This window comes from Chiloscyllium plagiosum, unplaced genomic scaffold (assembly GCF_037043375.1).
Source record: "Chiloscyllium plagiosum isolate Xiang-an unplaced genomic scaffold, Cpla_swu_hap1 HiC_scaffold_51, whole genome shotgun sequence".
Classification (NCBI taxonomy): domain Eukaryota; kingdom Metazoa; phylum Chordata; class Chondrichthyes; order Orectolobiformes; family Hemiscylliidae; genus Chiloscyllium; species Chiloscyllium plagiosum.
The window spans coordinates 4,526,594-4,552,240 of record NW_028270189.1 but is presented as its reverse complement, the minus strand read 5'-3'; positions in this window follow the sequence as shown (position 1 = coordinate 4,552,240).

Below are 25,647 nucleotides of genomic sequence, written 5' to 3'. Positions count from 1 at the left end.
TCAGGTCATAATCTTTCTATTAGACTAGATTACCTGTTGTATGGAAACAGGCCCTTCGGCCCAACAAGTCAACACTGACCCTCGGAAGAGTAACCCACCCATTCCCCAATCCAATATTTACCCCTGACTAATGCACCTAACATTACAGGCAACTGAGCATGGCCAATTCATCTGACCTGCACATCTTTGGACTGTGGGAGAAACCAGAACACCTGGAGGAAATTCACGCAGACATAGGGAGATTGTGCAAACTCTACACAGACAGTCACACAAGGCTTGGGTCCCTAGCGCTGTGAGGCAACAGTGCTAACCACTGAGCTACCGTGCCAGTCCATAGCCTATCGCTTCGAGTGCAACATGTTACTGAGTAAAAGAATAGGACGATATATCAAATGAATACGTGGCTTAAGGGAGGGTTGAAGAGGGAGGACTTTAGTTTCTTTGTCCTTGGAATAGCCTCTGGTGTGTCCCGTACAAGTTGGGCGGGTTCAAGTTAAAATGGAAGTATTCGTCTGTGCTGTTGGGGAGATTTTATAAAGAGAAAGAGGGAAGCATATGTCAAGTACAGTCCATTACAAACAGGAGAAGGCCATCCAGAGACTTAAAAGGGACCTAAGGGGTAAACGTTTCTTGCAGAAGGTGGTTCATGTTTGGAATGTGCTGCTGGAATAAATGGTGGAAGGCTGGTACAATTACAATATTTGAACGGCATCCGGAGGGTACATGAACAGAAGGCTTTAGAGATATACAGGCTAGAGTTTGGCAAATTGGGCTAGATTAACGCAGGAACTTTCGATGGAAGGTTCAATTTCCATGCTTCACAACTATATGACTACTCTATACTCAGTTCCCCCACGCGATTGAACCTATCAACATTCCTGCTTACTTGCTGAACCTTCTTTGAACTGAGATCCATCTGCATCTCTGATTTCTGTTCCATCTTGCTAGTAACCTAATATGCATTTATAAATTTCTTTCTGCAAAAATTTAAAATTTTACACTTTCTCCCCACATTGTACTCCAGTTTCCAGATCTTTGCTCACTCACTTAACCTAATTATCCTAATTATATCCTTTTGTAGACTGTTTCTCTTCAGTTCACAATTTACATTCCTGATAATGTTGGTGACTTTGGCCTTTAAAGCTACCATGCTTTCAATCCCTTCATCCAAGTCAGTTATATAAATTGAAGGAGCTGAAAATGTGTTGCTGGAAAAGCGCAGCAGGTCAGGCAGCATCCAAGGAACAGGAGAATCGACGTTTCGGGCATAAGCCCTTCTTCAGCCACAGCACAGCACAGCACAGACCCATCTGACACAGCACCCTGCCAGCCTGGAAAGGACCTATCATTTCCGACACTCTGCTTCCCCTTAGCCGATCACTCTTGTATCTGTGGCAATGTTATCCCATTCACCATGAGATTTCATTTCCAGAAATAACGTTTGATGTCTCCTCTGGACCCAGCAAACTGTCACGTTTACAACTTGGTATTCGTACAGAGAAGATGATCACCTGTTCAGCGTTCGCTCCAGAATGTGTTCGGTGCAGAAGACAAAGGCTGTGAGAAGACTGACGTGTGTGACTGGAGTACCACAGCGACCAATATTGGGTCCCCTGTTGTTGGTCATATTGATAAATGATGCAGATGAGAATATGGGGATGGATGATAAGGAGCTTCGTGGTTGAAACAGGGTTTGGGAAGGTGGTTAACTGTTAGGTTACAGGTTTTGTCAGTTGGACAGGTCAGTGGCAGATCGAGTTTAGCCGAAATGGGAGCGATGTGATGACCTTTGGAAAAAGGAACAAAATAATTGACTACTCAATGAATGGCAGAACACTAGAAAGTTCAGAAAAGAGAGGGTCAAGGGGAATTTTTCCTTAGGCATCTTAAGGTGGAATAACATTGCACGATAGGAAGGATGAGATTGAACTTGAGAGGGAGCAAAGGAGAATCATCAGAATATTGCGTGGGGCGGAGCACATCAGCGATGAAGAAAGGCTGGATAAGTACAAGTTGTTTAATTTAGAGGAGACAATATTCAGGCCGGACCCGATAGAGGTGTGTCAGATTATGAGGGGTTTGGACGTGGTGAGAAGGTGAAGATCAAACAACATAATTTTAATGTGAAAGACCGGTTTTGAAAAGATTTGAGAAAATGTTAGTTTCATCTGGGGGATGGTGGGAGTCCCGAATGCACTGTGTGGGAGTATAATCTCGAGGCAACTATATGGGCGGGAGAAGTATGCGGAAGAGGCAAGTCAGCAGGACAAAAAGGGGACATGAGATAGCTTTAGTAAATAGGGCTGAGGAGAATGCTAAGGAAAACATGCTAAGGACAAAAAATTAACTGGGTGAGAATAGGGCCCCCTTAAAGGTCAGCAAGGCTGTCAACGTGTGGAAAAACAGGAGATGGGGGAGGTGCTAAATGAGTATTCTGCATCAGTGTTTGTTATGGAGAAGGATATGGAAGCTAGAAAGCGTGAGTAAATGACGAGCAAAATCTTGTGAATTAGCCACATCACAGAGGAGGGGTTGCTGGACGTCGTAAAACGCATAAACGTAGTTTAAAATGCCATAGAACAAAGAACAAAAAGAATAAAGAAAATTTACAGCCCAGAAACAGGCCCTTCGGCCCTCCAAGCCTGAGCTGATCCAAATCCACTGTCTAAACTTTCGTCCAATTCCTAAGCATCTGTATCCCTGTGCTCCCCACCTACTCATGCATCTGTTCAGGTGCACTTTAAATGAATCTACCGTGCCTGCTTCTACTACCTCTGCTGGCAACGCGCTCCAGGCCCCTACCACCCTCTGAGTAAAGTATTTGCCGCATGTATCCCCTTTAAACTTTTCAGCTCTCACCTTGAAAGCGTGACCTCTCGTTATTGAATCCTTCAACCTGGGAAAAAGCTTATCTCTATCTATACTGTCTAGACTCTTCATGATTTTGTAAACCTCAATCAGGTCCCCCCTCAAATTCCTTTTTTCTAATGAAAACATTCCTAACCTACTCAACCTCTCTTCATAGTTAGCACTTCCATACTAGGCAAAATCCTCGTAAATCTTCTCTGCACCCTCTCCAAAGAGTCCACATCCTTTTGGTAATGTACACGTTATTCTAAATGAGGCCAAATCAATGTCTTGCACAATTTTAAAATGACCTGCCAGCTCTTTTCCTGAATAACCCATCCTATGAAGGCAAGTATATCATATGCCTTCTAGACCACTCTATCCAACTGTGCAGCAACCTTCAGGATAAGATGGACCTGAGCTCCCAGACCTCTCTGCTCATCAACTTTTCCCAAGTCTCTTCCGTTTACTGTATAATTTCCTCTAGAAGTAGACTTCCCAAAATGCATCACCTCACATTTGGCCGGATTGAACTCCATCTACCACTTCTCTACCAAACTATTCAACGTGGTGGTTCAGTGGTTAGCACTGCTGCTTCACAGCACCGGGAGCCTGGTCCGGTTCCAGCCTCGGGTGATTGCCTGTGTGTAGTTTGCACATTCTCCCCGTGTCTGTGTGGGTTTCCTTCAACAAACCAAAGATGGGAAGGTCACATGAACTGGCCATGCTAAATTGCCCATCGTGTCAGTCAGGGTGAATTTAGGGTTGGGCAATGGGTCTGTGTGGGTTACTCTTCGGAGGATCAGTATGGACTTGCTGAGTCGAATGACCTGTTTCATTCCTGTAGTTATCTAATCTATATTCTCCTGTTTTCTTTGACAGTCCTCTATGCCTTCTGCTACTCCACTAATCTTCATGTCATCTGCAAACTTGCTGATTATACCAGTAGTGCTCTCTTCCAGATCCACAATCACCTGATGAAGGAACAGCTCTCCGAAAGCCAGTGCTTCCAATTAAACTTGTTGTACTATAACCTGGTGTTGTGTGATTTGTAACTTTGTACACCCCAGTCCAACACCAGCATCTCCAAATCACCTCTTCCATATCATATATGCATATCAGAAACAACAGTGGGCCAGCACTGATCCCTGCGGAACACCACTGGTCACCTTTCTCCATTTCGAGAAACTCCCTTCAACTACTACTCCCTGTCTCCAGTTGATCAGCCAGTTCTTTACCCACCTAGCTAGAACACCCTGCACACCATGTGACTTCACATAGTTTACCATGGCAAACCTTACCAAACGCCTTACTAAAGTCCATGTATATGACATCTACAGTCCTTCCTTCTTCTATCACTCGGTCACTTCCTCAAAGCACTCTATTAGCAGATCATATGTACCCTAGACCGTTCTGGAAAGCGAAGTAATGAATTCCTAAGCCTCTTGATGAAGTATCTGCATCGTTTATAGTCACAGTTGAGGTGCTGGAAGACTGGAGGCTGGCTAACGTGATACCGGTATATAAGAGAGGTGGCAAAGAAAGGCTAGGAACTAATGCTTGGAGAGCCTGACATCAAAGTTGTTTGAGGGGATTCTGAGGGGCAGGATTTACATGTATTTGGAAAGTCAAGGAACTGGTTGGGATAGTCAACATGGTTTTGTGTGTAGGAAATCGTGTCTCACTAACTTGGTTGAGTATTTTGAAGTAACGAAGACTACTGATGAAGGCAGAGCGGTGGACGTAAGCAAAATAGGTCTCATTAAAGTATTTTACAAGGTTCCATATCGTATACTTGTTAACAAGGTTTAATCACATGGAAGACAGGCAGAACTAGCTATTTGGATACAGAACTGGCCCGAAGGGCAGGAGGCAGAGCATGGTGGTGGACTGTTACTTTTCAGATTGGAGGCCTGTGACCAGCGGTGTGCTGCAAGGATCAGTCCTGGGTGAACTGCTTTTATATAAATCACCTAAATGCGAACACAGGAGGTTTAATTAGTAAGTTTTCAGATGACACCAAAGTTGGTTATATAGTGAACAGCGAAAAACTTACCTCAGATTACCATGGGGCAGTGATTAAATGGGCTGTTGGACGGAGGAGTAGTAAATGGAGTTTAAGTTAGATCGATGTGAGGTTCCGCATTTTGGAAAGGTGTGTAGATTTGCAAATTACATTTTACAATGCTCAAAAAATGCAAGAATCCATGTAAAGCTCTGTAAAACTACACAGAAGTTTTGTCAGTCTGCCATAGCATTACAACACAGACAGATTTCACACCTATTGTTCAAATCATTGGACAATAACCTGGTGTTGTGTGATTTGTATCTATGGCTCTAGTTAGGTGAGAAACATCAGAACCTTTGAAAAGTGCTTGGGTGTGCACTTGCTGTGTCAATGCTATTGGCTTGGTGTGAAAAAGTGGGACTCACATGGATTTAGTGTCGGATGGGCAATGGAGAAACGATAGGTCGAAAGACCTTTTCTTTACTGTATGATTCTATGTACTCCCGACTTTACGAATGCTATCTTGATCAGAGAAGAGTGTAGTAGAGAGCCCCCAGAATGTAAATGGGTCACAAAGAGTTAAATTAGTACGTGAGATTGTGAAACGTTGAAGGATAATTACACTGAGTTATTGATACTTAATAAAAGTGAGAAATAGGGAACACTATTTAAAATGACCAGGTCTCCCATTTTAGACAGAATAGGGGAAATCATTTTTGTCTGAGACGATAGTCAGTGTTCGCATTCTCTGTCACAAAATGCATTTCGGACAGTGGGTTTGGACGAAGTTCTGACTCAAGAGTTATCAGTGTTTGGCCACAATGTGGAGTTGAATCTAAATTCCACCCCTTCGATTCAAATCAAATGATGGATTACGCTCGACGGACCAACATTTGATTCTGTTTTGTAATTGTTGATGTGGAGGGGAATGTATAGTAGCCCATTGAGCATGCAACACAAACATAGCTGGGAAGACAAATGTCGAGAGTGGTACGAAGGGTTTTCAGAAGGATTAGAAAGGGTCGGTGACTGAGCAAATAAAATGGCAGAGGGAATATACTGTGTGAAAACCTGAGGCAGGAAGAATATAGGTTCCAGTTATTATTTAAATAATAAAATACTGCCGAAAGCTTAGAAGCAGAGGGACCAGGGAGTCTTCCAGCATGAATCACACACAAAAAAATCTAGCATTGAAGCTCATTAGGTAACAGCAAATGCAAATGTAATGTTTTACATTGTTTCAAAGGAATGTATTATAAAGTAGGGATGCTTTGTAAAACTTCTACAGTTGAAATATTCTGCACAGATTTGAGCCCATTATCTGAGGAAAGATTTGCTGCTATTGGAGGCAGTCCCACAGAATGTATTAGCATAACGCAAATATGGAGTTCTGTCTTCAATGGAGAGTCATAGAATTGTAAAAACGTTCAGCATGGAAGCAGACCCTTCGGTGCAATTTATCCATGCTGAACAGATATCCCAACCTAATCTTGTCCCATTTGCAAGCACTTGACCCATGTCCCTCTAAATCCTTTCAGATTCGTATACTCATTCAGATTAGATTAGATTAGATTACAGTGTGGAAACAGGCCCTTCGGCCCAACAAGTCCACACCGACCCGCCGAAGCGAAACCCACCCATACCCCTACATTTACCCCTTACCTAGCACTACGGGCAATTTAGTATGGCCAATTCACCTGACCCTGCACATCTTTGTGATGTGGGAGGAAACCGGAGCACCCGGAGGAAACCCACGCAGACACGGGGAGAACGTGCAAACTCCACACAGTCAGTCGCCTGAGGCGGGAATTGAACCCAGGTCTCTGGTGCTGTGAGGCAGCAGTGCTAACCACTGTGCCACCGTGCCGCCCACTACTTTGCCTTTTAAATGCTGAATGAGTATTTAAATTGAACCAACCTCCACTCCTTCCTCTGGCAGATCATTCCATACACGCACCACCTTCTGTGTGAAAAAGTTGTCCCTTAGGTCACTTTTATATCTTTCCCCTCTCACGCCACACCTATGCCAGCTAGTTCTGGACTCCTCCATCTCAGGGGGAACTTTATCCTATCCATGCCTGTCATTATTTTATGAACTTCTATAAGGTCATCCCTCGGCAACTGACACTCCAGGGAAAACAGCCCCAGTCTATTCTTCCTCTCCCTATATCTCAAACCCTCCAAACCTGGCAACATCCTTGTAAATCTTTTCTGACCCTTTCAAGTTTGCTTGAGTAGGTTGTGCCTGTACTCATTGGAGCTTAGAAGAACCAGAATTGCCCTGATTAAAACTTACCCGATTCTGAGGACACTTGACACGAGATGGAGGCTGAGGGGTGACCTGATAGAGGTTTATAAAATCATGAGATTCATGGATCGGAGGAATAGACATTGTCTTTCCCTGGAGTGGGAGAGTCCAGAACTTGTGGGCATAGGTTAAGGGTGAGAAAGCGTAGATTTAAAAGCGACAAAAGAGGCAACATTTTTTCAACTCAGCAGGTGCTACATCTGTGGAATGAGGTGCCAGAGGAAGTGGTGGAGGCTGGTACAATGACAACATTTAAAAGGCGTCTGGATGGACATATCAAAAGGAAGGATTTGGAGGGATATGGGCCAAATGCTGGCAAATGGGAATAGAACTTATTTAAGGCATCATCACAGAATAAGGGCTATTCAACATTACAGAGATGATGAGGATTTTTTTCTCTCAGAGGCTAGTGGATCTGTGGAACTATTTAGTACAGAGGGCTGTCGAGGCTTAATCATTAAGCATATTCAAGGCTTTCTGCAGTGCAGCTTTGTCAACAGTGCACAAATCTGCTACTGCATGCTGGTTGTTGAGGAGGGACCTTTGTGACTGTGGCTATTGTGTCCTGAATAGTATTCAACATCTTGTGGCTGTTGCTGGGACGGTATCGACACATTGCACAGACATTTTTGGTTGCGTTACAAATTAGATATTAGCTTCAGAAATATAAACTTACAGTTTTTGGCACTGGAACCGAGCAAATTGCCAGCCAGGCCACAATTGGACAATGATGATGGGCGGAATTGGATCACAGAAAACATGAGCCAACAATTCCTGAGAACTCCTCCCCTTCAAACGTGTACAAAAGTCATAGAGGTTTCTGAAGCAGAGAGAGAACTGTGTCCAGGGCAAACACAGTGCACAGTGAGAAAGAGAGAGACAGAGAGAGAGAGCCAATTTAGGTGAAGGATTCTCAATCTGCACCATGTCATCCTGTGGGAAAGTGAGTACACATCACAAATTGAGGATTAATTTCCTCGAAATATTCAACCGTATCGTCTCTGAGATCATTTATTTTGATTTCTCTCTCCTCAGGAGATTCTGTTGCTCATCAGTGTCGCTCAATACTTCATATACTCAAAGGCATCAATCAGTTACGAGGTAATCTTAACAAATCAGGCTGAGTGAAAAGGTACAATTCACCCCCTCTCCCCAATCGCCCAGGAAACACAAGCACGCAGATAGAAGCAAAGAAGCTTTAACTATAAAGGCTGGTTTATCTGGTATCAAACACCACGTTGTCCCTGATCTGGGAGTGTTTGATGAGGACGTTGTAGCGAGAGCTTTACGGCCTATCTAAACACATCCTGTCTCTGTCCTGTGAGTGTCTCGGGGGGACGTTATCGATAGAGGTTTACACTGCATCTAAACCTGTGTTATCCCTGTCATGGGTGTGACCAATGAGGGATAGTGTAGAGGCAGCTTTATTTTGGATCTTCTGCTGTGTTGTCCCTGTCTGAGGAATGATTAATTGGAACAGCGCAAAGGAAGCTTTACTGTATGTCTAATCCTGTGCAGTCACTGTCCTGGGAGTTCTTGGTGATGGTAGTGTACAGGGAGATTTATTCTATATTTGGCCCTCTGCTGTGCGGTGTGGTGGCTCAGTCATTATCACCGCTATCATATAGCACCAGGGTCTCGGGTGGCTGTCTGTGTTGGGTTTGCGTATGCTCCCTGTGCCTGTGTGGGTTTCCTCCCACAGTCCAAAGATGTGCAGGTCAGGTGAAATGGCCATGCTAAATTACCCATAGTGTTAGGTGCATGAGTCAGAGGGAAATGGGTGTGGGTGGATTACTTCTCGGAGGGTCAGTGTAAACCTGTTGGGCCGAAGGGCCCGCTTCCACGCAGTAGGGAATCTAACCTATATCTGCCTGGTTGTTCCTGAATTTTGGAAAACATTTTCTCCACATTTTTGTTGCTTCTCTTGGTAGAGGTTGCACGATACGTTGTCAACTCTGGAGGATACAATAGCAGTACTGGAAGATCACAAACATCATGGTGAGTTTTGAAAATGCTTTGTTTTGAGAGAAAGAAGTGCAAACTTGATTCATGATTGATTCTTGCTTGGACTATAGAAAGTCGCAATGCACACCGAAGTCAGTGACTAAGCCACTTTTGAGCTGCTGAGAAGCAGATGTTTGGGACACTGTGCAACATATCACTTCATTTGAAATAGCAGGAGACTGCACTTGGACGAATTTTGACCAAGTCATAGAGTCCTACAGTACAGAGACGGCCCCACAGAACAAACAGGTCCATGCTGAACAAACAACTCTCTGAGGACATGGACAGCACGGTGTTAGATGCCGGATTCACGCTAACCCTGTTTCCTGTCAGTTGGCTGAGATCCTTCTAAACTATTCCGATCCATGCAATTGTCCAAATGCCTTTAATTGTCGTTAATATACATGCCTCAACCACTTCTGCTGGCAGCTCATTCCATATGTGTACCATCGTCTGTGAGAAAAAAAAACCTGACCCTCAGGTTCCCTTTTATTCTTTCCCCTCCAAACCTAAACTGACGCTCTCTCGTCCTCGATTCACCAACCCTGGGAAAAAGACTGACTGCATTCATCCTCTCCATGCCTCTCATGATCTTATACACTTCTATAAATTCCCCTCAGTCTCCTACGCGCTAAAGAAAAAAAATCGTAGCTTGTCCAACCTCTCCCTCTAATTCAGGCCATTGGGTCCTTGCAAAATCTTTGTAATTTTTTTCTGCACTCTTTTCAGTTTGATAGCATTCCTCATCTAACAAGGTGACCGAAACTGAACACAAAAGACAAGTGTGGCCTCACCAACGTCCTGTAAAACTGCAACATAATGTCCCAACTTCTATCCTCAATGCCCTGACTGATAAAGGCCAGTGTGTCAAAAGCATTCTTCATTGCCCTGCCTGCCTGTGACTTCACTTTCAAAGAACCATGTATCTGAACTCCATGTTCCTTCTGTTCCAATACGTTCCTTAAGGCCCTACCATTCACCATAAAACTCCTACCTTGATTTAACTTTCCAAAATTCAAGACCGTATCGGTGTTATCTGTGTTCAACTCCATTTGCAATCTCTCCAGTTGATTAAAGTCTTGCTGAAATTTCTGATAGCTTTCTCAGTATCCATGATATTATTTTCGTATCTTCTGCAAACTTACCAATCATGCCTTGTTCATTCTCATACAAATGTTATACATATTGATAACAAGCAGCAATGGGGCACAGCACAGACCTCTGAGTCGCAAGCTTCCAGTCCGACAATCACTATTACCTTCTGCTGCCCCCCATCAAGCCAACTGTGTATCCAATTTGCCATGGATTCCATACCGTTCTGCTCGCATCAACCTTATTGGTCACTTCATCAAATATCTCAAACAAATTTGTGAGAACTGATCTCCCATGCACAAAGCCATGCTGACTACTCTAAATCAAACCTTTTTTTTCCAAATGCATATATATCTTATTCTTCAGAATGTTCTCAACTAACTTACCTACCACAGATTTTAGGCTTACTCATCTATAGTTCCCAGGTTTTTCTTTGTAACGTGTCTTGAATTAGTGCACAACATTGGTTCCCCTCCAGTCTTCCAAACCTCGCCCGTGGCTAACGATGATGCACAAATATCCACCACGGTCCATGCAATTTCTTTTCTACTCTCTTGCAGTTTTCTTGGATATATCTGTCAGGAACAACACATTGATCCACCTTCATGCATTCTAAAAGGTCCAACACTTCCACTAATATGAAATGAACTGGCCCCAAGACATTACTACAAACATCCCCAAATTCCCAATTCTTCATGTCTTTCTCCACGGTAAACACAGAGGAGAAATCTTTATTGAGGACCTTGCCCATCTTCTGCGAATCTACATATACATATCCAGTTTGGTCCTTGAAGTGTACTATATTGTCTCGAGTGATTCAATTTTTCCTTTATTATACGTGTTGAGACTCTTTAGATGAACTCTAATGTTTTCAGCCAAAGCTTTGTTTTGCCGCTTTTCACCCTCCAGATTTCCTCCTTCAGTAAAGTCCTGCATCCCTGTATATCTTCAGGGATTCACTCGATCCAAGTTGTCCAAACCTGAGCCATGCTTCCTTCCTTTTACTGGTCAAAGAGTCAATATCTGTTGTCATGCAGGGTTCCCTATTCCTATCAGCCTTCTCCTTCACCCACCCAGGAAAATTTATGCTTCAACTCTAGCTATCTCACTTTTAAAGGCCTCCCATTTGTTGGAGCTCCCTTTGCCAGCAAACGAACTAATACAATCAATCCCTGCAAACTCCTGAATAATTCCGTCAAAATTCGCCTTGCCACAATTTAGAACCAGAATCTGGGGCGCAGTGTTGTCCCTCTTCATAACTATTGTAATTGGAACTGTGGTCACATGCTCCAAAGTGCTCCCCAACGTCACTTCAGTCATCTATCCTACGCTGCTTTCCAAAAGCAAGTCAGGTTTTGTCCCTTCATGAGTAGGACCCTCTATATAATGCCTGAGAAAACTTTCTTTAGGATTTTTAGGACATTCCACCCGATCTAAGCCTTTAATGTTCTGTCAGTCCAATCTATGTTAGGATAATTAGAATCTTTTACTACGACAACCTTATTGCTGCTGCAAGTCTCTCTAACATCCCTGCATTTTTGTTCCTCTTATTCCCGTTGACTGTATGGGGGCTTATCGTATAACCCCAATAACATCACCGTCCCCTTCTTCATTCATAACTCCACCCGCAAAGCCTCAACAAATGATCCTCCAAATCATTTCATCTCTGACTACTGCTGCAATACTCACCTTAATCGATAATGTAACTCCATACCCGACTTTCCACCACCTCTGTCTCGCCGAAAGCACTTGCATCCTGACACAGTTCTGTCAGTCCTGTTCCTCCCTTAGCCATGCTCTACAATGGTTATAATATCCTAGTCTCACGTGCCAATCCATGCCCTGCGTTCGTGGGCCTTACCTGTCGGCCCTCTTCCACTGAGATATTTGCAATTAATCAAGTAGGCATTCCTTGCTCCATGCCGTGTTCCATCCTGACCTGTTTCTTCAGTTACTATTCCTGATTACTGTATCTCCTTCCAGCCTGGTGCTTGCCTCACTGTTTTTGAGGATCCCATCCCCGTATCAATCTATTTTGCACCCTCCCTTGCAGCCATTTGTACCCCTCCAGTTCAGGTATAACCCATCCCTCTTGAACAGATCACCTCTGCCACAGAAAAGATCCCAGTGATCTCATAATCTGAATCCCTGACCCCTGCACCAATTCTTTCTGCGATATCCTCCTTTTCTTACTCTCATTAGCACGTGGCACTGTAAGAAATTTGGAGATCGATATCATGTTTTTTTCATTTTTTCCTGGCTCTCTATAATCACTCCACGGGACTTCATTCTTATTTCTGCTCGCATCATTTGTGCCAATGTCCCCATTCACATTTGGCTACGCACCCTCCGCTTTGAGAACTTTCTACAGTCATCCTGAAACAGCCTGGACCCTGGCACCCATGAGTCGACATACCATCATGGATTCAGGTTTGCGGCCACAGAATCTCCTGTCTGTCCCTCTAACTGTTGAGAGTCCTATCACTAAGATCTGTGCCACAGAGCCAGTCGTAGTTGACTACTGCTTCTTTCCTCTGAACAGTCATTTATTCGCTCCACCGCCAACAAACCACCCCCCCCCCCCCCCCCCCCATAGTATCCAAAACAGTATACTTCTTTTGGAGGAGAATGGCCACAGGGGGTTCCTGCATTCTCTGCGTTTTCCTTGTACCGTTCCTAGTGGTCATCCAGCTCCTGTTGGCCTGCATCTTACGTGTGGTCACCTCACTAAAACTCTTATAGAACATAGAACATAGAACAGTACAGCACAGAACAGGCCTTTCAGCCCACGATGTTGTGCCGACCACTGATCCTCATGTATGCACCCTCAAATTTCTGTGACCATATGCATGTCCAGGAGTCTCTTAAATGTCCCCAATAACCCTTCCTCCACAATTGCTGATGACAACGCATTCCATGCTCTCACAACTCTCTGTGTAAAGAACCCGCCTCTGACATCCCCTCTATACTTTCCTCCAACCAGCTTAGAACTATGACCTCTCGTGTTAATCATTTCTGCCCCAGGAAATAGTCTCTGGCTATCGACTCTATCTACGCCTCTCATTATCTTGTATACCTCAAGTTGGTCCCCTATTCTCCTCCTTTTCTCCAATGAAAAAAGTCCGAGCTTAGTCAACCTCTCCTCATAAGATAAGCCCTCCAGTCCAGGCAGCATCCTGGTAAACCTCCTCTGAACCCTCTCCAAAGCATCCACATCTTTATTATAATAGGGCGACCAGAACTGGACGCAGTATTCCAAGTGTGGTCTAACCAAAGTTTTACAGAGCTGCAACAAGATCTCACGACTCTTAAACTCAATCCCCCTGTTAAAGAAAGCCAAAACACCATATGCTTCCTTAACAACCCTGTCCACTTGGGTGGCCATTTTAAGGGATCTATGTACCTGCACACCAAGATTCCTCTGTTCCTCCACACTGCCAAGAATCCTATCCTTAATCCTGTACTCAGCTTTCAAATTCGACCTTCCAAAACGCATTTATCCAGGTTGAACTCCATCTGTCACCTCTCAGCCCATCTCTGCATCCTGTCAATGTCCCACTGCAGCCTACAACAGCCCTCTATATAGTCAACGACACCTCCAACCTTTGTGTCGTCTGCAAACTTGCTGACCCATCCTTCAATCCCCTCATTCAAGTCATTAATAAAAATTACAAACAATAGAGGCCCAAGGACAGAACCCTGTGGAACACCACTCACCACAGACTTCCAGGCAGAATATTTTCCTTCCACTACCACTCGCTGTTTTCTGTTGGCCAGCCAATTCTGTATCCAGACAGCTACGTTCCCCTGAATCCCATTCCTCCTGACCTTCTGAATGAGCCTACCATGGGGAACCTTATCAAATGCCTTGCTGAAGTCCATATACACCACATTCACAGCTCGACTCTCATCAACGTTTCTAGTCACATCCTCAAAGAATTCGATAAGGTTTCTGAGGCATAACCTGCCCCTCACAAAGCCGTGTTGACTGCATTTAATCAAGCCATGCTCTTCCAGATGGTCATAAATCCTATCCCTCAGAATCCTTTCTAACACCTTGCAGACGACAGACGTGAGACTGACTGGTCTGTAATTGCTGGGGATTTCCCTATTTCCTTTCTTGAAGAGAGGAATTACATTTGCCTCTCTCCAGTCCTCAGGTAAGACTCCAGTGGAGAGCGAGGATGAAAAGATCTTCGCAACTCACGAAGCAATTACATTTCTTGTTTCCCAAAGCAACCGAGAACAAATCTGGTCCGGGCCTGGAGACTTTTCAATCTTAATGTTTGACAAAATTGTCAGCACATCAGCTTCCTCTATCTCTATCCATTCCAGCATGCACACCTGCTCTTCAAAGGTTTCATTCACTACAAAGTTCGTTTCTTTCGTAAAGACAGAAGCAAAAAATTCATTTAGGGCTTCCCCTACCTCCTCAGACTCCACACACAAATTCCCTATGCTATCCCTGATCGGCCCTACTCTTTCTTTGAGCATTCTCTTATTCCTCACATAAGTGTAAAATGCCTTTGTGTTCTCCTAATCCGTTCTGCCAAGCCGTTCTCGTGCCCCCTCCTGGCTCTCCTCAGACCATTTTTGAGCTCCTTCCTCGTCTGCCTGTAATCCTGTAGAACTGAGCTTGACCATAGCTTCTTCCACCGTATGTAAGCTACCTTCATCCTTTTGACGAGAAGCTCCACCGCTCTCGTCATCCAAGGTTCCTTTATCTTACCACTTCTTGCCTGTCTCAGAGGGACATATTTATTCATCACTTGCAACAACTGTTCCTTAAACAGTCTCCACATGTCTATAGTGCCTTTACCATGGAACAATTGCTCCCAGTCCATGCTTCCTAACTCATGTCTAATCGCATCATAGTTTCCTCTTCCCCAATTAAATATCCTCCCATTTTGCCTAATCCTCTCCTTCTCCATATCTATGTAGAATGTGAAGCAGTTGTGGTCGCTATCGCCAAAATGCTCTCCCACCACAAGATCTGATACCTGCCCCGGCTCGTTTCCGAGCACTAAGTCTAGAATGGCCTCTCCCCTCATCGACCTGTCAACGTACTGAGTTAGGAAACCCTCCTGAACACACCTTACAAAAACAGCTCCATTCAAATCTTCTGCTCGAAGGAGGTTCCAATCAATATTGTAAAGTTAAAGTCACCCATTACAACAACACTACTACGTCCACTCTTTTCCAAAATCTGCCGACCTATGCTTTCTTCCATCTCCCTGCTGCTATTGGGGGGGCCGGTAGTAAACCCCTAAAGAGGTGACTGCTCCCTTGCTGTTCCTAATTTCCACCCATACTGACTCGGCAGGCAGTTCTTCTTCGACAATGGAAGCTTCTGTAGCTGTGATACCCTCTCTGATTAGTAGTGCTACATCCCCTCCTCTTTTCCCCCCTCCCTATTATTTTTAAATGCTCTAAACCCTGGAACATCCAGCAACCATTCCTGCCCCTGAGAAACCCATGTCTCTGTTATGGCCACAACATCATAGGTACTGATCCATGCTCTAAGTTCGTCACTTTTATTCCTGATACTCCTTGCGTTAAAGCAAACACACTTTAACTGATACCTTGGTTCCTTGCCAGGAAGATCCTTCCCACTAGCTGGTCTACCTCTTGCTATTGCCTCATCTGCATCAACTCTCACCTCCGGTATACATCTCAGGTTCCCACCCCCCTGCCATACTACTTTAAACCCTCTCGAACAAACCTTCCACCCAGGACATAAGTTGGTAGCATAATTTGGGAGAACGAGAAGCATAAGTTGGGAGGATAGGCTGTCAGGGAAGGATGTCATTGAAATGTGGAACTTTTCCAAGGAACAGATACGATGTGTCCTTGATATGTATGTACCTTTCAGTCAGGAAAGAGATGGTCGTGTGAGGGAACCTTGGTTGACGAGGGAGGTTGAATGTCTAGTAAAGAGGAAGAAGGAGGCTTACATAAGGCTGAGGAAACAAGGTTCAGACAGAGCATTGAAGGGATACAGGATAGCCAGGAGGGAGCTGAAGAAAGGGATTAGGAGAGATAAGAGAGGGCATGAAAAATCCTTGGCAGGTAGGATCAAGGATAAACCCAAGGCCTTTTATGCGTATGTGAGAAACATGAGAATGACGAGAACGAGGGTAGGTCCGATCAAGGGCAGTAGTGGGAGACTGTGTATTGAGTCGGAAGAGATAGGAGAGGTCTTGAATGAGTACTTTTCTTCAGTATTTACAAATGAGAGGGACCGCATTGTTGAAGAGGAGAGTATGAAACGGACGAGAGGAGATTCTTGTTCGGAAGGAAGATGTGTTGGGCGTTTTGAAAAACTTCAGGATAGACAAATCCCCCAGGCCTGAAGGGATATATCCTAGGATTATGTGGGAAGTAAGAGAGGAAATTGCAGAGCCGTTGGTAATGATCTAGAACATAGAACATAGAAGAATACAGCGCAGTACAGGCCCTTTGGCCCTCGATGTTGCGCCGATCCAAGCCCACCTAACCTATACTAACCCACTATCCTCCATATACCTATCCAATGCCCGCTTAAATGCCCATAAAGAGGGAGAGTCCACCACTGCTACTGGCAGGGCATTCCATGAACTTACGACTCGCTGAGTGAAGAACCTACCCCTAACTTCAGTCCTATATCTACCCCCCCTTAATTTAAAGCTATGCCCCCTTGTAATACCCGACTCCATACGCGGGAAAAGGTTCACACTGTCAACCCTATCTAACCCCCTAATCATCTTGTACACCTCAATCAAGTCACCCCTAAACCTTCTTTTCTCTAATGAAAACAGCCCCAAGTGTCTCAGTCTTTCCTCATACGATCTTCCTTCCATACCAGGCAACATCCTGGTAAACCTCCTCTGCACCCGTTCCAGTGCCTCCACATCCTTCCTATAGTATGGCGACCAAAACTGCACACAATATTCCAGATGCGGCCGCACCAGAGTCTTATACAACTGCATCATGACCTCAGGACTCCGGAACTCAATTCCTCTACCAATAAAAGCCAGTACGCCATATGCCTTCCTCACCGCACTATTTACCTGGGTGGCAACTTTCAGAGATCTGTGTACATGGACACCAAGATCCCTCTGCTCATCCACACTACCAAGTATCCGACCATTAGCCCAGTACCCCATCTTTTTGTTATTCTTCCCAAAGTGAATCACCTCACACTTAGCTACATTGAATTCCATTTGCCACCTTTCTGCCCAGCTCTGCAGCTTCTCTATATCCTGCTGTAACCTGCCACATCCTTCCTCACTGTCTACAACTCCTCCGACTTTCGTATCATCCGCAAACTTGCTCACCCAACCTTCTAACCCCTCTTCCAGGTCATTTATAAAAATGACAAACAGCAATGGTCCCAAAACAGATCCTTGCGGAACACCGCTATTGACGGCACTCCATGAAGAAACTTTGCCATCAACTACTACCCTCTGTCTTCTTCCATCCAGCCAATTCCTAATCCAAACCTCCAACTCACCCTCAATGCCATATCTCCGTATTTTCTGTAGTAGCCTACCATGGGGAACCTTATCAAACGCCTTACTATAATCCATATATACCACATCTACCGCTTCCCCCTCATCAACCTCCTTCGTCACCTTTTCAAAGAATTCAATAAGGTTTGTGAGGCACGACCTGCCCTTCACAAAACCATGCTGACTATCCTTGATCACATTATTCCTATCCAGATGTGCATAAATCCTATCCCTTACAATTCTCTCTAAGATTTTGCCCACAACAGAAGTGAGACTCACCGGCCTATAGTTACTAGGGTTATCCCTACTCCCCTTTTTGAACAAGGGAACCACATTTGCTATCCTCCAGTCTTCTGGCACTACTCCTGTAGACAAAGAGGACATAAAAATCAAGGCCAATGGCTCTGCAATCTCCTCCCTTGCTTCCCAGAGAATCCTAGGATAAATGCCATCAGGCCCAGGGGACTTATCTATTTTCACCTTTTCCAGGATTTCCAACACCTCTTCTCTACATACCTCAAAGCCATCCATTCTACTTATTTGTGACTCAGTATTCACATCGATGACAATGCCCTGTTCCTGAGTAAATACTGAAGAAAAGTATTCATTCAGTGTCTCCCCAATCTCTTCCGCCTCCACACGCAACTTCCCACTACTATCCTTGACTGGACCTATGACTACCCTAGTCATTCTTTTATTCCTAACATACCTATAGAAAGCCTTAGGGTTTTCCCTAATCCTACCGACTAAGGACCTTTCATGTCCCCTCCTTGCTGCTCTTAGCTCTCTCTTCAGGTCCTTCCTGGCTACCCTATATCTCTCAATCGCCCCAATTGAACCCCATTTTCGTCTTCACTGTCAACGGGGGTGGTAGCAGGGAACGGGAGAGTGGCGAATGTTGTGCCCCTGTTCAAAAAAGACAATAGGGATAACCCCGGGAATTACAGGCCAGTTAGTCTTACTTCGGTGGTAAGTAAAGTAATGGAAAGGGTACTGAGGGATAGGATTTATGAGTATCTGGAAAGGCACTGCTTGACTAGGGACAGCCAGCACGGATTTGTGAGGGGGAGGTCTTGCCTTACAAGTCTTATTGAATTCTTTGAGGAGTTGACCAAGCATGTGGATGAGGGTAGAGCAGTGGATGCAGTGTACATGGATTTTAGTAAGGCATTTGATAAGGTTCCCCATGGTAGGCTTATGCGGAAAGTCAGGAGGCATGGGATAGTGGGAAATTTGGCCAGTTGGCCAGTTGGATAGAGAACTAGCTAACCGGTCGAAGTCAGAGATTGGTGGTAGATGGTAAATATTCATCCTGGAGCATAGTTACAAGTGGAGTTCCGCAGGGATCCGTTCTGGGTCCTCTGCTGTTTGTATTTTTTATTAATGGCTTGGAAAAGGGAGTCGAAGGGTGGGTCAGTAAATTTGCAGATGATACGAAGATTGGTGGAGTTGTGGATAGTGAGGAGGGCTGTTGTCGGCTGCAAAGGGATTTAGATATAATGCAGAGCTGGGCTTAGGAATGGCAAATGGAGTTCAACCCTGTCAAGTGTGAGGTTGTCCATTTTGGAAGGACAAATAAGAATGCAGAATACAGAGTTAACGGTAGGCTTCTTAGTAAGGTGGAGGAGCAGAGGGATCTTGGGTTCTATGTTCGTAGCTCTTTGAAAGTTTCCACTCATGTGGATAGAGCCTATGATGTATTCGTGTTCATTAGCAGAGGGATTGAATTCAAGAGTCGTGAGGTGATGTTGCAGCTGTACAGGACCTTGGTAAGGCTACATTTGGAGGACTGTGTACAGTTCTGGTCGCCTCACTATAGGAAAGATGTGGAAGCTTTGGAGAGGGTGCAGAGGAGATTTACCAGGATGTTGCCTGGAATGGAGAATAGGTCGTACAAGGATAGGTTGAGAGTGCTAGGCCTTTTCTCATTGGAATGGCGAAGGATGACGGGTGACTTGATAGAGGTTTATAAGATGATCAGGGGAATCGATAGAGTAGACAGTTAGAGGTTTTTTTTCCCCGGGTACAACAGAGTGTTACAAGGGGAAATAAATTTAAGATGAAGGGTGGACGGTATACGGGGGATATCAGGGGTAGGTTCTTTACCCAGAGAGTAGTGCGAGCATGGAATGCGCTGCCTGTGGGAGTGGCAGAGTCAGAATCATTGGTGACCTTTAAGCGGCAATTGGATAGGTACATAGACAGGTGCTTAAGCTAGGACAAACGTTCGGCACAACATCGTGGGCCGAAGGGCCTGTTCTGTGCTGTATTGTTCTATGTTCTATGTTCTATCACATTGGTCCCCTTCCAGTTCAGATATAACCCGTCCTTCTTGTACAGGTCCCACCTTCCCCAGAAGACATCCCGATTATCTACATATCTGAAGCCCTCCCTCCTACACCAGCTGCGCAGCCACGTATTAAGCTGCGCCCTCTCCCTGTTCCTCGCCTCGCTATCTCGTGGCACCGGTAGTAAACTAGAGAACACTACTCTGTTCGTCTTGCTTTGCAGCTTCCATCCTAACTCCCTGAAATCACTTTTTATATCTTCGATCGTTTTCCTGGCTATATCATTAGTGCCAATATGTAACAAGATTTCTGGCTGTTCGCCCTCCCCTTTTAGAACCTTATACACCCGATCGGAGACGTCCCGGAGCCTGGCACCAGGGAGGCAACATACCTTCCGGGAATCCAGATCCTGACAACAAAATCTCCTGTCGATTCCCCTAACTATCAAATCCGCTACCACGACTACTTTTCTATTCTGCCCCCTTCCCTTCTTTGCCACAGTGTCAGGCTCAGTGCCAGAGAACTGATTGCTATGGCTTTCCTCTGGTAGGTCATCCATCCCAGCAGTATCGAAAACGGTATACTTATTGCTGAGGGGAATGTCCACAGGGGATCTCTGCACTGTCTGACTGTCCCCTTTCCTCCCCCTAACTGTAACCCATTTATCGTTGTCCAGAGCCTTAGGAGTGACCAACTCCCGGTAACTCCTCTCAATTACCTCCTCAGCCTCCCGAATGATACTTGTAGTTCATCCAGCTCCAGCTCCAATTCCCTAACACTGTTTTCAAGGAGCTGGAGTTGGGTGCACTTCCCGCAGATGTAGCCAGCGGAGACGTGTGTCATGTCTTCCACCTGCCACATTCTGCAGGAGGAGCAAGCAACTGCCCTAGCATCCATACCCGACTTATCTGAACACGCACTCACTACTAAAGTAGAAAGCTTAGTTCAAGTTGCTATAAAATCAATAACAAACATATTCAATAGAGGAAGTTTAGAATGAACCTTACCTTATTAACTAGGTTAGAGGAGGAGGGCGGGTGGGAGACTCCACAGTTGTATCTATGGTGTGCTCAGTGTCTCAGATGATCCTGGGTGCATCCAGCTCCCGCTGCCTGACATGGTTTGCCAGGAGCTGCAGCTGGGTGCACTTCCCACACGTGAGGTCTTCAGGGAAAATGGAATCCTCCATGAGTTACCACATCCTACAGGAGGACCATACGACTTCCCTAACTGCCATTTCAACTGCTCTACCACTAAAGAGAAATGTTTAAAGGACTGTGCTGGATCTTATTTGGACTTTTTGCTGAGCTGCTGCTCTCCAAATCTCCTAGAGCCAAAACCTTACTAATCACCCTACTACCAAAAAATAGTAACAAGAGATGGGATTTCCAATTATAGCAACAAGAACCAGGAGATGACTATTCAGCACCACCCACCTAAACTGCTCCGCCAATAAATCTGATTTGGCCGAAATTATAACTCCAACTCCCAACTTTCCTCATCAGCTTTCACCCCAGTCGTCGCCCTCACTTTACAAGAATCTAACCCTCTTTGCCTTTCAGAAATCCAGGACACAGTCACCACTGGCTTTGCGGAGAGGTCCACAGATCACGTGTTTGAAACATTGTGCACTTCATCTCTGGCTTATGTGCGTCAATCCTGCTTTGTAAGGAGTGCCCCCTCATTCTAGAATCTCCCACAAAAATGATTTCCTCTACGATGCAATGAGTATAGAGGTGTCTGTTGGTAGAAAATAAAGAACATCATTACAGAGTTTATAAAAGATGTAGTATTAAAATTGTGACTTATAGGAAGTGAAAGGACATTCACAGAAATCAGTGAGTTGTGGCAATGTCTGTCTTCATACCCTGGAGAATATTTGACGACGGTAATACCAAGGGTCTGTACGAGGACCACTGTTTTTTATTTAATTGGAGATTGAGCAATCAGTTGGATACAGCATCAAGTATCAAAATTTGCCAGAAGTTGCACATGTGACAATTAGTGGCACCATTTGTCTGGAACAGGACCTACACAGAATGGGCAGAGAAGTGGAAGCTAAATCTTAATACAGAGAAGTGACATTTTCACAGGAGTAGAGGGAGAGGCAAGATAGATCTAACAGCTCAGATCTGCAAAATGTGCATGTACGGAGAGACCCGATCCAAGAAGGTAGGAGAACGTGCAAAGAGAATAGGGCAGCAGGCCTTGGGGAGACCAGATTCCACCAACAGAGACTTTGATACCAGAAGCTGTTTAGGTCTCAGCGAGAGTGGTGTATCCTGTTTTGATCACCAAATCATGGCAAGGATGAGAGTTCAATTAATGTTTAGCATTATAATGCTGATCTTGCTTTGTGCACCTATAGAATGTCTAAGATTTCCTTGTTCCGTCTAAGCACCCTGTGATGTATATGTTCTTGTTTGCATGTGCTGCTCGCAAAACATAGCTTCTCACTGTACTTAGGTACACGTGACGACAATAATTCTAATCAAGTCAAATCAATACCCTCCAGATGGAGATTGCCTGACGAGAGAAGGGTTCCAGAGATGAGGAATCCACGTTTAGGAATGAGCGGATTTACTGGGGAATGCTGAACAGTTTCAAACTGTGTTTGTTTTCTTTGGAGCAGAAGAGGCTGAGAACATGTTTGTGATGTATAAAATTATGAGGTGGATACACAGAAAAACACTTATCCCTTTACTGAGTGGATCAATAAATGCGAGCAGAGATTGATGGTAAGAGGCAGACGGCTTAGAGGGATGTAAAGGAAAGAAAATTCTCCCAGAGTGCGGTGGGAATCTGGAACTTGTTTTCTATGAATGTGGTAAAAACAGAAACCCTCTTTGAAGAAGTATTTAGATGTGTACTTGTGATTCCGAGGCACACAAGACTATGAGCCGTGCACAGTGAAATGGGATTAGAACAGTTAGGTGATTCGGATTGACCAGCGTAGACTTGAAAGAGAAAAAATATTTTTCTATGCCATAGGCATTCCCCAATTAATGTTTGGGACTTCATGTGGTCTACCCTTCTCTCTCCCTCTTACAGAAGCTCATGACCACCATGCCGCACTGTTCTCCGTCTCCTACTCAGATGGCAGCAGCATAAATACTCCTGGCGTTCGCTTCATATTTGACCAGGTTACTCTGAACCGGGAGGACGGCTACAACAGCACCACTGGGATGTTTACTTGCCCCATTACCGGTGTCTACTCCTTTGTTTACACCTCAGTCCCAGCCCGGGGTGTGGAGACTTCCATCGCCCTCGTGAAGAACAATGTCACCGTCAGCTTCATCTACAGTGACCTCTCGCAGAACAGCACTCAGTTCTCTGAGCGCACTGATCTCATTTTCCTCGAGGAGGGTGACACATTGTGTGTACAGCTCAAGCAAGGGGCTGTGCTGAGAGATCATGCCTTTTTGAGCTGGAAGGGATACCGGGTCTCAGATTAATTCACCCCCTCCACCATACCGAGGTTTAATGCTCGCACTGTCTCCCCCTGGATCCTGCAGCACCACATTGTGGTTCCTCTCTGCACTCTGCCAATCTCCTCCTGGCTTACGCGTTTTTACCTCTCAATTGCTGAACAGGTTGCGTTTTCTCTCTATCGTGACAGAGTGCAGGTTCTACTTGTACGAATTGTAATGCCATGTATTTAGGAATTTTCATTTGTGTTCCTCTATTCTCCTGCATCCAGCTTCAAAAATAAACTAAATCACCTTGCACCAAGTTATGTGTCGCTTTTCACAACAGAATGTGATGCCGTCTTGTATTCGGCACGGCATGGATTGCCAAACCAGGAGGGGGCTATTGACCTTCGAGCCTACTTCCACCACACACACACACACACACACACACACACGCACACACCACACACACACACCCCACACACACACCTCACACACACACACACACACATACGCACACACCTCATACACACACATACGCACACACCACACACACACACTCCACACACACACCCCACACACACACCCCATACATGCACACACACACCACACACACCTCACACACAGCCCCCCACACACAAACTCCACACACACACACCCCACACACACACCACATGCACACACACCCCACACGCACACACCCCATATACACATATACACACCCCACACACATACACCCCACACATACCCCACACACGCACTCCACACACACACCCCACACACTCACAACACACACACACACACACACACACACACACACACACACACACACACACACACACACACACACACACACACACACACACACACACACACACACACACACACACATTGGAACAACAAGAAGCCGCATTCCTGCCTGCTTCGGTTACCTTACAACTCCTAACTTGCAGTAAACTTTCTACCTTCTCCTTTAAAATATTCTGGTCCTCTGCTTCCTCCACCATTTCAGGACGAGATTTCGAAAGACACAGGGTAAGGTAATAAATTATGCCTCATCTCTGGTTTATGTGGTTCCAGACCAGACCATACACATCAAAATATTTTCAGAAGGTATCCTAAAGCTTAACTTTTTCTTATTTTATAATTAAAAGTGAGGTACATGATCCAGAACTCAAACTACTCGACGTTAATTTAAACTCAGTTTATTTCAACACTCTCGATAAAATGCAAACAAAAAGGAATAGGAATCTGGAATAACAATTAGATGAACACCTTACCAAGTAATCAATGCAGTACAATTACGACATGGCAGTGAAGCCTTCTGCTAATTAAAATGTTGATTAAGGAGAAAGTGCCAGAACTACTTAAGCTACACATGCAAGGGTAAAGTTCATTCACATAGGCCGGGAGTAGCAAGTCAAAAGGTTACAGTATTAAAAGACACAGGATCCTCTCAGTCTGTGATGCTTAAGGATGTGGAGATATGTAAGGTACTGGTAACGCGAATCCATGGTGAGACAAAAAGTGCTCAATTATGTAAAGTGAGGCTAGAGTGTCCAGAGAAGAGTGGAGAATTTGTGATAGGAGTACTGGACAAACTCTCAGCTCCAGGAAAACAATCTGTCCTTGCAAATGATAGAGTTGATTCACTGGCCGGCGTGCTGCCTGCACTAGTTGAAAAGCCAGTGGAGACTCAGGCAACTGAAGCACTGTGGGCGCCTTATTCGGACATTTTCCCAGATTGTGTCTTAATGACGTCACAGAGGTGCAAGCTGAATCAAAAGGTACAGGTAAGGAAGCTGAAGTAGTTTTATCAGAAACATCTTTTGATCAGATAAGTGGGTAAGAGCAGGAGAAAATAGATAAACATGCAAGTATCTTTACCCCCACCCCCACCCCACTCCGGCCTATCCCCCTCACCTTGACCTCCTTCCACCTATCGCATTTCCAACGCCCCTCCCCCAAGTCCCTCCTCCCTACCTTTTATCTTAGCCTGCTGGACACACTTGCCTCATTCCTGAAGAAGGGCTTATGCACGAAACGTCGATTCTCCTGTTCCTTGGATGCTGCCTGACCTGCTGCGCTTTTCCAGCATCACAATTTCAGCTCTGATCTCCAGCATCTGCAGTCCTCACATTCTCCTCGAAGATTTTAACCTACTGCGACTCCTCTTGCAAGGATGCCTTCCTTGAAGAAG